At 46.3% G+C, this 11676-nt stretch overlaps 2 non-coding genes and 2 pseudogenes across 2 annotated transcripts; all 4 read left to right on the top strand.

The window, feature by feature from the left end:
• The first annotated feature begins 653 nt into the window (after positions 1 to 653).
• LOC130129409 (5S ribosomal RNA) lies at positions 654 to 772 on the top strand. Its single transcript, XR_008812016.1, has one exon. It is a non-coding gene; the product is annotated as a 5S ribosomal RNA (ribosomal RNA).
• A 7691-nt stretch (positions 773 to 8463) lies between these two features.
• LOC130129242 (5S ribosomal RNA) lies at positions 8464 to 8582 on the top strand (annotated as a pseudogene).
• A 306-nt stretch (positions 8583 to 8888) lies between these two features.
• On the top strand, positions 8889 to 9008 carry LOC130129329 (5S ribosomal RNA; annotated as a pseudogene).
• A 748-nt stretch (positions 9009 to 9756) lies between these two features.
• On the top strand, positions 9757 to 9877 carry LOC130129191 (5S ribosomal RNA). Its single transcript, XR_008811973.1, has one exon. It is a non-coding gene; the product is annotated as a 5S ribosomal RNA (ribosomal RNA).
• The last annotated feature ends 1799 nt before the right edge of the window (positions 9878 to 11676 follow it).

The following is an 11676-nucleotide window of genomic DNA, read 5'->3' as shown; positions in this document are numbered from 1 at the left end:
TCGGAGGGGGGGTACTGTCACAGCCTCTCGCCCTTGACATCAAAGCGTTCGCGGTCACAGCCTCTCGCCCTCGACATCAAAGCGTTCGCGGTCACAGCCTCTCGCCCTTGACATCAAAGCGTTCGCCCCTGACACCTGCTGAGCCCCGCTGTCACAGCCTCTCTCCCTGGACTTGCCTTGACATCAAAGCGTTCGCTGTCACAGCCTCTCGCCCTTGACATCAAAGCGTTCGCCCCTGACACCAGCCGGCCATCAAAGCAGTCAGCCGCTCTCCCTTGACATCAACGCGATCATCACCCTTAAAAAGCCTCCACTGTGGTCCAGTCTTGGCTGGAACGTCGCCTTTCATGGACTTCTGCCTGCCTGCCTGCCTGCCATTGAGCCGACTCCTGCTCTACCCGTGAGATCGGTTACTTCAATAAAGACTTGATTCTTCCCTTACCTGGTTGTCCCGTCTGCTTTTGGGTTCGTTCCTGATACGTGACACTTTAAGTCATATTTTTACATTACACACGTGACTCCTTGGACAGCAAAAGCGATATGATGTGATGGAGTTTGTCATAAGATGAAAGTGGTGAAACAAGCTGCCAACAGAAAGAAGAAGGTCGGCGGCCAACTCATCTATGAAAAAGCTGCAAGGATCCAGTTCGACGGCTTACGGCCATACCAGCCTGATAACGCCCGATCTCGTCCGATCTCGGAAGCTAAGCAGGGTCGGGCCTAGTTAGTACCTGTATGGAAGACCGCTTGGGAATACCAGGTGCTGTAAGCCTTTTATTCCGCCCTACGATCATCTCAAAGTGCGTCGATTTTCTTTTACTGAATTCCAATTGAAAAATCTGACGTATAGGTAAAGCCAGACAAACATTTGGGTCAAAAACCAGTAAAATTCTTCTCAACGGCTGTATCTTAGTTAGCTTTAAGTCATATTCTTACACGTGACTCCTTTGACAGCAAAAGCGATAGGATGTGATGGAGTTTGTCTATAAGATGAAAGTGGTGAAACAAGCTGACAACAGAAAGAAGAAGGTCGGCGGCCAACTGATCTATGAAAAAGCTGCAAAGCTCCAGCTCGAAGGCCAAACCAGCCTGATAACGCCGGTCTCGTCCGATCTCGGAAGCTAAGCAGGGTCGGGCCTAGTTAGTAGCTGGATGGGAGACCACCTGGGAATATCAGGTGCTGTAAGTCTTTTAATTCGCCCTACGATCATCTCAAAGTACTTTGATTTTCTTTTACTAAATTCCAATTGAAAAATGTGACGTATAGGTGAAACCAGACAAACATTTGGGTCAGAAACCAGTAAAAAGTCTTCTCAATGGCTGTATCTTAGTTAGCTTTATGTCACAGCCTCTCGCCCTCGACATCAAAGCTTTCGCGGTCACAGCCTCTCGCCCTTGACATCAAAGCGTTCGCCCCTGACACCAGCTGGCCATCAAAGCAGTCAGCCGCTCTCAATTGACATCAACGCGATCATCACCCTTAAAAAGCCTCCAATGTGGTCCAGTCTTGGCTGGAACGTCGCCTTTCATGGACTTCTGCCTGCCTGCTTGCCTACCTGCCACTGAGCCGACTCCTGCTCTACCCATGAGATCGGTTACTTCAATAAAGACTTGATTCTTCCCTTACCTGGTTGTCCCGTCTGCTCTTGGGTTCGTTCCTGATACGTGACACTTTAAGTCATATTTTTACATTACAAACGTGACTCCTTGGACAGCAAAAGCGATAGGATGTGATGGAGTTTGTCATAAGATGAAAGTGGGGAAACAAGCTGACAACAGAAAGAACAAGGTCGGCGGCCAACTCATCTATGAAAAGCTGCAAGGCTCCAGCTCGACGGCTTACGGCCATACCAGCCTGATAACTTCCGGGTTGGCGTGGTGGCGGCGGAGCGGACGAAAAAGACATTAAATCGACGGGGAAAAGAGAGCAGTCTCTGAAAATAACGTTTCTAACTTCCCCCCAGCAGCGTTCTGCTGCACGGGGGAAACTTTTGTGGCTTTAGAAGCACGAAAATGGCACAAACGGCAAGGACACTCGGACCGGACAAGACTTACGACTACGGGCAGACGGACAAACAAAATGGAGGTATAGCGGCGGAAACAAAGAATCCCCAGCAGGACGCGAATCCGACTGAGGCAGAAAGCGTGATGGAGAAGGGGGAGAGAGGAGAATTTGTGGTGGTGGAGAGTCGAGCGGAGAAACGAAAAGAGAGACGAGGTGGAGGGGTCACAGCAATGGCGTTGGTGAAAGAGACGGCGGTCGCAGCGGAAGCGGCGGGGAGGGAGGGGGAAGGGAGAGAGATGGACAGAGACCTGGTGGTTAATGTGGACGTGGAGGGAGAAGACAAAATCTCCATGATGGAGCTTCTGCGTGCGGTTGACAACACGTGTGGGAGAGTATTGGGCTGCAGGTCGAAAAGCGACAAACGATGGGAGCTCACGATGAGTAACCCGAAAGGGAAAACAAGACTGCTGGACGGCTTCAAGATTAGAAACTCCAGAGTGGTGGCATCGGAAGTTACGAGGGACACCAGGATCGTCTCCTTTTTGAACCTTCCCCTGTATGTCACAGACAATCAAATTGTTACTAAACTGGAGCAGTGGGGCGTGGAGCCGGTGTCTCCTATCAAGCGGAGGAAGTGGGCCGGGACGGACGTTTTTGACGGGACGAGATTCCTCAAAGTCCGTTTCAATGAAAATGTCTCCTCTTTACCTTACAGCACCAAATTTGAGACGCTGGAAGGGATTGAATACTTCAGAGTGCTGCACGATAATCAATCTAAAGTTTGCAGGCTGTGCCTCCAGCCCGGACACATCCTACGGGAGTGCCCGGAGTTCAAGTGCTTCAAGTGCGGGGAGATCGGACACTACGCACGAGAATGCGCAGCCATGCCTGGAGCAGATCCCAAAGAGGAGACAGAGAGGGACACCGGCGAGGGAGTGGAGGGGGGAGCAGAGGAGACGGAGACAGGAGATCATCCTGATGGCATTGCGACTGATGGCGAAGCAGAGGGCCCCCAGTCAGCTGCACGCCATGAGATGGAGGAGGAGAGCGAGGTTGAGGAGGAAGAGGAGGAAGAGGAGAAAAGAGGAAGCGGCGGTTTGACTGCGGCCTCTGAGAGGGTGGGGAGGATGCCGACGAGCGTCTCCACTCTGGCGCACGGGTCGCTGAGGGGTCAGGCTGTAACAACATCAGGGGACAGGAGCCGCAGCAACCAGAGGGAGGGCAGTTCGGGCAGCCTTGCGTCCTTGCCTTGCGGGCAGCCGGGGCAGAGAGGGCCTCTACACGGGCAGGGGAATGAGAGACGACAGCCGAACCCTAAGGCTTCGGAATGGGATGGAGTTAGTAAGGGGAGGGAAGAGGGAACAAGCAGAAAGGGCAAGACTAAGAGGGGTAAATAATAATGGACTGAAAAGGGTGTGCATCATGCTTTTTGTTTGGGGATTTTTCTTTTCTCTGTCTTTCCCACTCACCATGGTCAAAATAGCATCATTCAACGTACGTGGACTACATGACATGGACAAGTTCACTAAAGTCGTAAAAATGTGTGATGCAGAAATAATCTGTCTCCAAGAAACCCACTGGGACACTGACTGTGAAACTCAGTGCAAGAAAAGGTGGCCTGGATCCTACTTTTCAAGCCATGGGACTCAGCGGGCACGAGGAGTAAGCATCATGGTGAGTAGCCACATTGAGGCTGATGCCACTCTAATAGACAAAGACATTGGGGGGAGGTGGGTTAAAGTGGGCTTTGTTTTTGAAGACACTGTCTACAAATTACTGAACATTTATGCGCCCAACCACGAGGGGGACAGGTCTTCTTTCTTTCGAGAATTGAATATCATAGCTAAAGACTGTGACATCATAGTTGGGGATTTCAATGTCAAGATGAGCAGGCTTGACATTAGCGATAACGGTAGCTATAAACACGACTGTTCCAGAGCGGCCCTGAATCTGTTTATGGCCAAGAATAATTTCTGTGATTTATGGAGAACCAGAAATCCCATAACACGAGAGTACTCGAGAGTACAGCCACAAATGGACACTGTACGGCAAAGTCGGATTGATTTTTGTTTAGTCAAGAAACCGCAGATCGACCTTTTCGATACTGTGCGCTATTGTTTAAATTTCATTAGTGATCATGCCATCCTGCGTGTGGGAATGGGGGGTAAAAGGAGGGGGAGGGGGGGAGGCGTGTGGCACCTTAATGCTAGCCTGCTGAACAGAAGGGATTATGTTGACTGTATCTCTAAATTGATCTCATTTGAATGTTCACAGCCTGAGTTTGGGGAAAATATCATAGAGGGGTGGGAGAAATTAAAAGTGAGAATTAAACAAAAAAGTATTCAGTTTGCGAAAAGATTGAACTTTAAAACTAGAGAAAAAGAAAGATCATTAAGAAATACAATTGCTAAATTAAATGCACAACCGGTTGTCAATGTTGAAAGGCTTGTGAATATTTAAAATGAAATAAATGAAATTGAAAGGATAAAATGTGAAGGTGCTATAGTGAGGAGCCGTGCTCAATATGCAGTAGAAGGGGAGAAAAGTACAGCTTTTTTCCTCAACTTGGAAAAAAGAAAACAAAATCAGTGTTATTTGCAAGAAATCAAAAATAAAGAAGGTAAAGTAGTGACCAATTTAGTAGACATTCTGGAAACAGTACAAACTTTTTATAGTGACTTGTTTAAAACTGGGAGTTCAGACATACAAGCTCCAAATGACATATTGGAAGAGATGACTGCTAAACTAAATGATGAGGATAAATCAGCGTGTGAACAGGAACTAACTGAGGAGGATATAGAGTGTGCAATACATCAAATGATGTCAAATAAAAGCCCAGGTAGTGATGGGTTGACGGCAAACTTCTATAAAGCTTTCTGCAACACGCTCAAACCAACACTACTGAAATTGTATAAAACAATGGAAAAAGAACAGAAGGTACCGGAGTCAATGACTCTAGGCTTGATCACTTTAATTTTTAAGAAAGGGGAGAAGGATGACCTAACAAATTATAGGCCCATTACTCTGTTGAACAATGACTACAAAATACTAATGAAAATATTCGCAAACAGAGTCAAACAAATATTACATACAATAATAGAAGCCACCCAGGCTTATAGTGTGCCAGGGAGAGAAGTCACTGACACAGTACGCACCATAAGAGATGTGGTGGAGTATTTAAAAGAGACAGATCAAGCAGGTGTCCTTCTGGCCATTGACTTCAATAAAGCCTTTGACCGAGTAGAGCATCAATTTATGTTTAATGTACTGAAGAAGGTAGGTTTTGGAGACAGATTTCTAACTTGGGTAAAATTGTTATATAGCAAAGCTACAGGTAAGGTCAAATGCAACGGTGCAACCACTGATGCGTTTCCTCTGGAAAGGTCGGTCAGACAAGGCTGTCCACTATCCTCAATCCTGTACACAATAATAGCAGAGCCACTAGGATTTCTATTAAAACAAGACAAGGGTATTAGAGGTATTGAGTTACCAGGGGGAGGATCCTGTGTCGTCCAGCAGTTTGCTGATGACACCACCCTAACAGTAAAGGACATGGCAAGCATAGAGAGAGCAATGGCAGTAATAAACATGTACGGTCGAGCCTCTGGCTCCCGCATAAATGTAGGTAAGTCAGAAATCATGTTCATTAACATGGCTGAGCCTCAGCAGGAGACCACACCTTTTAAAATACAAAGCAAGCATATAAAAATTCTAGGCACCTACATCGGTAAAGATGTAGTGGCAGCTCGTGATCTGTCATGGACGGAAATTATTAATAAAATAGAAAAATGTCTAAATTATTGGAAACTGAGAGACCTAAAACTCAAAGGTAAAGTAGTGGTTCTAAACAACTTAATATTGTCAAAACTAAACTATACATTAGCAGTTATAGAACTACCCTTATGGGTATTAAACAGAATACATGAAATCATAACCAATTTTTTGTGGAGGGCAAAAGTAAGTAAAATAGTACGAAAAACTTTAATAGGTAAGTACAGGGAGGGAGGACTTCAATTAGTAGATATAGAAAGCAAAAAAAGGGCGTTCAGGATCAAAACTGTGCAAAAATATCTGTGTGACTCCACAGCCCACGGCTGGAAAAGCCTGATGGCTTACTTCATAAACAAGGTATTTCACATAGGCGATTTTGTGCTGCTGATGCAACTAAAGCGACCGATGATGGCGGGGCTTCCAGGTTTCTATAGAGAAGTCCTGTCCGCTCACGCGGAATTTCTAAAGCATATAGACTATGCATGTGACTCGGTAAACGTCATCAGAGAAATGCCAATCTTTCTAAATAAGAAAATTCAAAAGACAGGTAAGCTTCTATGTAATAATGACATGTTAAGAGCAGGTTTGGTCCAGTTGAAGGACGTCATGTATGAACTGATGCCGGGTTTTCTCCCCCCCCCCAAGCCATACATGACAGTATAAAGGAGATAAACTATGAGGCCAAAATTACGGAGACAACAAGCTATTATAACGATTTAAAGGAAAGCATCCCAAAAGAATGGCGGACAACCATAGAGCGGAGAGTGGTACAGAACAGAGAGGGGGAGCTCCCAGCCATGTTGGTGGAGCAAGGAGGAGAGTGGAGGAGTATACACAGGTTGACAAGCAAACAGATCTATGGAAAGTTTCTGGCACAGGCATCGCAACGTCCGACCTCTGCCGTTCTGGGGCAAAGTTATGCCCAATTTGAATGTGGGACAAATCTGGGGACAATGGAGGGTGAGAGGGAACAGCATTGAGGCAGAAGACAACGACTACAAAATCCGACACAACAAAGTGTTCACTAACGTTATTCTGCACCAGTTTGACAAGGGGGTCGGCAGGGAGTGCGACGTCTGTGGCCTGCTGCCTGAAACACTATTGCACATGTACGGCCACTGCTCGGAGCTGGCGAGCTTCTTTGAAACCCTGAAAAAGTGCTTAGTCAACAAACTGGGATTAATTTGGGACAGCGGGGATTCGTGGGATGTATTCTTTGTGTTTGGAGTGTGGGAGAAGAGCAGGGTGAAGAACGCAGCGCTGTGCAAATTCCTCTTAAGTCACGCCCGGTGGGCCGTCAAATCACGTCGGAACATTGCGCACTTTGAACGCAGAATCATCCCGGTTTGGAACATTTTCAAAAACATGGTCAAAAAACAAACACATTACAGACTGACGCACGGCGATGCGGACTTCACCCGGCTCTTCATCAGAGACAGCCATCTCCTCTCCCTCAACAGGAGGGGGGGGATTGTGTGGAACTGGTGAGGGAGGGAGGGGAGGAAAAAGTCTGAAATGATGTGAACGGAAAATGATGATTATTGGAAGGGTAAATATAAACAGAGTTAAAGACGAGTTACGGTTTTCTTTTAACTTTCTCTGTTATGTTTTATTGAAGTTAAGGGGAGGATGGGATCATTCTGTTTAATGTGGAATGTGTGTCATTTAAAATCTCAAAGTGGTGTTTTAATTTGGGGAACAAGTATTGTAATGTCACTTTCTTTTAAAAACACAGTCTAAGGTTTGTTCAAAAGGGCTGATTTGTTTCATTTTCTGATCTGGTTCCAAAAGCACTGATTTAAGTTAATGATTTGGAAAGCATGGCTTTATTTTATGTATTAAGAGAGACTGATACTATCTTGTGTAAGCGAACCAAAGTGTAAAACAAATGTAACAATGTGGGATTGATGGACAATACATGTAATCAAAAATATTTTTTTTTCTCCAAAAATTATATTTTCATAATAAAAGACAATAAAAAAAATAAGTAACGCCCGATTTCGTCCGATCTCGGAAGCTAAAGCAAGGTCGGGCCTGGTTAGTACCTGGATGGGAGACCGCCTGGGAACACCAGGTGCTGTAAGCCTTTTATTCCGCCCTACGATCATCTCAAAGTACTTTGATTTTCTTTTACTGAATTCCAATTGAAAAATCTGACGTATAGGTGAAACCAGACAAACATTTATTTCATAAACCAGTAAAAAGTCTTCTCAATGGCTGTATCTTAGTTAGCTTTATGTCACAGCCTCTCGCCCTTGACATCAAAGCGTTCGCCCCTGACACCAGCTGGCCATCAAAGCAGTCAGCCTCTCTCCCTTGACATCAACGCGATCATCACCCTTAAAAAGTCTCCACTGTGGCCCAGTCTTGGCTGGAACGACGATTTTCATGGACTTCTGCTTGCCTACCTGCCACTGAGCCGACTCCTGCTCTACCCGTGAGATCGGTTACTTCAATAAAGACTTGATTCTTCCCTTACCTGGTTGTCCCGTCTGCTTTTGGGTTCGTTCCTGATACGTGACACTTTAAGTCATATTTTTACATTACAAACGTGACTTCTTGGACAGCAAAAGCGATAGCATGTGATGGAGTTTGTCATAAGATGAAAGTGGTGAAACAAGCTGACAACGGAAAAAAGGTCGGCGGGCAACTCATCTATGAAAAAGCTGCAAGGATCCAGCTCGACGGCTTACGGCCATACCAGCCTGTTAACGCCCGATCTCGTCCGATCTCGAAGGCTAAGCAGGGTCGGGCCTAGTTAGTACCTGGATGGGAGACCCTCTGCGAATACCAGGTGCTGTAAGCCTTTTATTCCGCAATACGATCATCTCAAAGTGCGTCGATTTTCATTAACTGAATTCCAATTGAAAAATCTGACGTATAGGTAAAGCCAGACAAACATTTGGGTCAAAAACCAGTAAAAAGTCTTCTCAACGGCGGTATCGTAGTTAGCTTTAAGTCATATTCTTACACGTGACTCCTTGGACAGCAAAAGCGATAGGATGTGATGGAGTTTGTCATAAGATGAAAGTGGTGAAACAAGCTGACAACAGAAAGAAGAAGGTCGGCGGGCAACTCATCTATGAAAAAGCTGCAAGGCTCCAGCTCGACGGCTTACGGCCATACCAGCCTGATAACGCCCGATCTCGTCCAATCTCGAAAGCTAAAGCAAGGTCGGGCCTGGTTAGTACCTGGATGGGAGAGCGCCTGGGAATACCAGATGCTGTAAGCCTTTTATTCCGCCCTACGATCATCTCAAAGTACTTTGATTTTCTTTTACTGAATTCCAATTGAAAAATCTGACGTATAGGTGAAACCAGACAAACATTTATTTCAGAAAACAGTAAAAAGTCTTCTCAATGGCTGTATCTTAGTTAGCTTTATGTCACAGCCTCTCGCCCTCGAAATCAAAGCGTTCGCGGTCACAGCCTCTCGCCTTTGACATCAAAGCGTTTGCCCCTGACACCTGCTGACCCCCCCTGTCACAGCCTCTCTCCCTGGACTTGCCTTGACATCTAAGCGTTCGCTGTCACAGCCTCTCGCCCTTGACATCAAAGCGTTCGCCCCTGACACCAGCTGGCCATCAAAGCAGTCAGCCGCTCTCCCTTGACATCAACGCGATCATCACCCTTAAAAAGCCTCCACTGAGGTCCAGACTTGGCTGGAACGTCGATTTTCATGGACTTCTGCCAGCCTGCCTGCCACTGAGCCGACTCCTGCTCTATCCGTGAGATCGGTTACTTCCTTAAAGATTTGATTCTTCCCTTACCTGGTTGTCCCGTCTGCTTTTGGGTTCGTTCCTGATACGTGACACTTTAAATCATATTTTTACATTACAAACCCGACTCCTTGGACAGCAAGAGCGAAAGGATGTGATGGAGTTTGTCATAAGATGAAAGTGGTGAAACAAGCTGACAACAGAAAGAAGAAGGTCGGCGGCCAACTCATCTATGAACAAGCTGCAAGGCTCCAGCTCGACGGCTTACGGCCATACCAGCCTGATAACGCCCGATCTCGTCCGATCTCGGAAGCTAAATCAGGGTTGGGGCCTAGTTAGTACCTGGATGGGAGACCGCCTGGGAATACCAGGTGCTGTAAGCCTTTTATTCCGCCCTACGATCATCTCAAAATACTTTGATTTTCTTTTACTGAATTCCAACTGAAAAATCTGACGTATAGGTAAAGCCAGACAAACATTTGGGTCAAAAACCAGTAAAATGTCTTCTTAACGCTTGTATCTTAGTTAGCTTTAAGTCATATTCTTACACGTGACTCCTTGGACAGCAAAAGCGATAGGATGTGATGGAGTTTGTCTATAAGATGAAAGTGGGGAAACAAGCTGACAACAGAAAGAAGAAGTTCGGCGGCCAACTCAACTGTAAAAAAGCTGCAAGGCTCCAGCTCGACGGCTTACGGCCATACCACTCTGATAACTTCCGGGTTGGCCTGGTGGCGGCGGAGCGGACGAAAAAGACATTAAATCGACGGGGAAAAGAGAGCAGTTGTTACGGGTCTAGATAGATCGATGCCATCGGCTATCCACTAGTTTACCTTAGATACACATGACCCGCGCTCAGGAACATGTTACATCACTTTGAATATACTTGGCTGCACTGAGCAACTCGTGTGTGTGTCATTCTTTATAAGATAGCCTACTGAAACATGGTGTCAGAAGTGGGATAAATTATTTCTTATTTTACTAGCTCGCATGTTTAAGTTTGTAGGCCTGAGTAGGTCACATGTCGGAGGATTCCGATTCAGAGCAAAGTACTTCTGCTGAAGACGTTGTCACAGAGGAGCTAACGCTAGCATTACCGGCGCCGATAGCATCACATACAATGGCAGCTAACGTGAATATTCCACCACCGTCCCCGATGAGCTTCACAGGCGATTGGAGTGTCAATTGGGACATTTTTCGGGCCGAATATGAAGACTACGTCCTCGTCACGGGCATACTTGGCAAGGACAAGAAAATACAAGCGGCTACTCTAAGAAGTGTGATGGGAAGTGAATGCAGGCATATTTACCGCCACAATCTGAACCTCTCAGAAGATGATCAAGGGGATCCTGACGCCATACTGAGAGAGTTGGGGAAATACTTCAAGCCAGCAAAAAACACAATATACGAGAGGTACATTTTCGGGAGTTGCAAGCAGGAGGAAGGAGAATCGTTTGATACCTTTGTGACGAGACTGAGAGAGAGGGCAGCAACCTGTGAGTATGGACAGTTGAAAGATGAAATGATCCGTGATAAGATAGTCCTGGGAGTTGCAAGCGAGGCCATTAGGCGCAGGCTGTTGAGAGAGAAGGATTTGAACATGTTCACAGCTATTGACATGTGTCGCGCAGCAGAGCAAACTGACATCCGTATGAGAGCAATGGAGTTTGCAACAACACCGCAGCCGGAGGCAGTGCATGCCGTTGCTAGGCAACCCAGACAAAACCAATGGAAACAGAGCAATCCACCCAGAACAGCAGGAGATGCAGGCAATTGCAAATATTGTGGCAGCTCGCATTCAAGGGGCAGAGAGCATTGCCAGGCCTTCGGGAAACAATGTAGGTCATGCGGGACACTTAATCACTTTTCTAAAGTGTGCTTAAAGAGCAAAAAGGGGCATGCTGAGGGCAAGGTAAACTGTGTGGAATACACAGAAGAACCCCCAGAGCATAGTAATGATGCAGATGATCTGTACATGTTTGAGTCAATCGGCGCAGTGCACACCAAAGGAAAGAAGTGGTTTGTGACTCTGAAACTCCACGACAAGCCACAACAATGTCAGCTGGACTCTGGAGCCACCTGCAATGTAATGGGCTTTCAAGGCAAGAAAATGCTGGCCCCAAACACACCTCTCCGTCCGAGTGACACCAGACTGAAGCTGTATTCGGGGAAACACTGAGCT

This window comes from Lampris incognitus, chromosome 18, assembly GCF_029633865.1.
Source record: "Lampris incognitus isolate fLamInc1 chromosome 18, fLamInc1.hap2, whole genome shotgun sequence".
Classification (NCBI taxonomy): Eukaryota; Metazoa; Chordata; class Actinopteri; order Lampriformes; family Lampridae; genus Lampris; species Lampris incognitus.
This window is presented reverse-complemented; position numbering and strand designations above follow the sequence as displayed.